Genomic DNA, 2,620 nt, shown 5'->3' with positions numbered 1-2,620 from the left:
GCGTCGAGATTCAATACATCGGCCTCCAGCCGACTTGTCTCCAAGGGTCTGTTGCTGCCTCAGGCACCTCATGGTCTTTCTCCTGTGAGTCTAAATTTTCGAATCCGACGCAAAAATGATAGTTAATTGTAACGTTCAGTGCCTTGTAATGACGATGGAACACTCAAATTGCGTCTAGATTCAATACATCGGCCTGCAGCCGACTTGTCTCCAAGGGTCTACTGCTGCCTCGGGCACCACATGGTCCTTCTCCTGCGAGTCTAGATTTTCGAATCCGACGCAAAAATTATAGTGAATTGTAACGTTCAGGGCCTCCTAGTGACGATGGAACACTCAAATTGCGTCGAGATTCAATACATGGGCCTCCAGCCGACTTGTCTCCAAGGGTCTATTGCTGCCTCGGGCACCTCATGGTCCTTTTCCTGTGAGTCTAGATTTTCGAATCCGACGCTAAAATGATAGTTAATTGTAATGTTCAGGGCCTTGTAGTGACGATGGAACACTCAAATTGCGTCGAGATTCAATACATCGGCCTGCAGCCGACTTGTCTCCAAGGGTCTGTTGCTGCCTCGGGCACCACATGGTCCTTCTCCTGTGAGTCTAGAGTTTCGAATCCGACGCAAAAATGATAGTGAATTGTAACGTTTAGGGCCTCCTAACGACGATGGAACACTCAAATTGCGTCGAGATTCAATACATCGGCCTCCAGCCGACTTGTCTCCAAGGGTCTATTGCTGCCTCGGGCACCTTATGGTCGTACTCCTGTGAGTCTAGATTTTCGAATCCGACGCAAAAATGATAGTTAATTGTAACGTTCAGGGCCTTGTAGTGACGATGGAACACTCAAATTGCGTCGAGATTCAATACATCGGCCTCCAGCCTACTTGTCTCCAAGGGTCTGTTGCTGCCTCGGGCACCTAATGGTTGTTCTCCTGTGATTTTAGATTAACGAATCCGACGCAGTAATGATAGTTAATTCTAACGTTTAGGGCCTCCTAATGACGATGGGACACTCAAATTGCGTCGAGATTCAATACATCGTCCTCCAGCCGACTTGTCTCCAAGGGTCTAATGCTGCCTCGGGAACCTTACGTTCGTTCTCTTGTAAGTCTAGATTTTCGAATCCGACGCAAAAATGATTGTTAATTGTAACGTTCAGGGCCTCCTAATGACGATGGAACTCTCAAATTGCGTCGAGATTCAATACATCGGCCTCCAGCCGACTTGTCTCCAAGGGTCTATTGCTGCCTCGGGCACCACATGGTCCTACTCCTGTGAGTCTAGATTTTCGAACCCGACGCAAAACTGATAGTGAATTGTAACGTTTAGGGCCTGCTAATGGCGTTGGAAAACTCAAATTGCGTCGAGATTCAATACATCGTCCTCCAGCCGACTTGTCTCCAAGGGTCTATTGCTGCCTCGGGCACCTTATGGTCGTTCTCCTGTGAGTCTAGATTTTCGAATCCGACGCAAAAATGATTGTTAATTGTAACGTTCAGGGCCTCCTAATGCCGATGCAACACTCAAATTGCGTCGAGATCCAATACATCGGCCTCCAGCCGACTTGTCTCCAAGGGAATATCGCTGCCTCGGGCACCACATGGTCCGTCTCCGGTGAGTCTAGATTTTCGAATCCGACGCATAAATGATAGTTAATTGTGACGTTCAGGGCCTCCTAATGCCGATGGAACACTCAAATTGCGTCGAGATTCAATACATCGGCCTCCAGCCGACTTGTCTAAAAGGGTCTGTTGCTGCCTCGGGCACCACATGGTCCTTCTCCTGTGAGTATAGATTTTCGAATCCGACGCAAAAATGATAGTGATTTGTAACGTTCAGGGCCTCCTAATGACGATGGAACTCTCAAATTGCGTCGAGATTCAATACATCGGCCTCCAGCCGACTTGTCTCCAAGGGGATATCGCTGCCTCGGGCACCACTTGGTCCGTCTCCGGTGAGTCTAGATTTTCGAATCCGACGCAAAAATGGAAGTTAATTGTAACGTTCAGGGCCTTGTAATGACGATGGAACACTCAAATTGCGTCTAGATTCAATACATCGGCCTGCAGCCGACTTGTCCTCAAGGGTCTATTGCTGCCTCGGGCACCACATGGTCCTTCTCCTGCGAGTCTAGATTTTCGAATCCGACGCAAAAATGATAGTGAATTGTAACGTTTAGGGCCTCCTAATGACGATGGAACACTCAAATTGAGTCGAGATTCAATACATCGGCCACAAGCCGACTTGTCTCCAAGGGTCTATTGCTGCCTCGGGCACCTTATGGTCGTTCTCCTGTGAGTCTAGATTTTCGAATCCGACGGAAAAATGATAGTTAATTGTAACGTTCAGGGCCTTGTAATGACGATGGAACACTCAAATTGCGTCGAGATTCAATACATCGGCCTGCAGCCGACTTGTCTCCAAGGGTCAATTGCTGCCTCGGGCACCACATGGTCCTTCTCCTGCGAGTCTAGATTTTCGAATCCGACGCAAAAATGATAGTGAATTGTAACGTTTAGGGCCTCCTAATGACGATGGAACACTCAAATTGCGTCGAGATTCAATACATCGGCCTCCAGCCGACTTGTCTCCAAAGGTCTATTGCTGCCTCGGGCACCAC

This window comes from Schistocerca americana, unplaced genomic scaffold, assembly GCF_021461395.2.
Source record: "Schistocerca americana isolate TAMUIC-IGC-003095 unplaced genomic scaffold, iqSchAmer2.1 HiC_scaffold_50, whole genome shotgun sequence".
In the NCBI taxonomy this organism is placed as follows: domain Eukaryota; kingdom Metazoa; phylum Arthropoda; class Insecta; order Orthoptera; family Acrididae; genus Schistocerca; species Schistocerca americana.
This window is presented reverse-complemented; position numbering follows the sequence as displayed.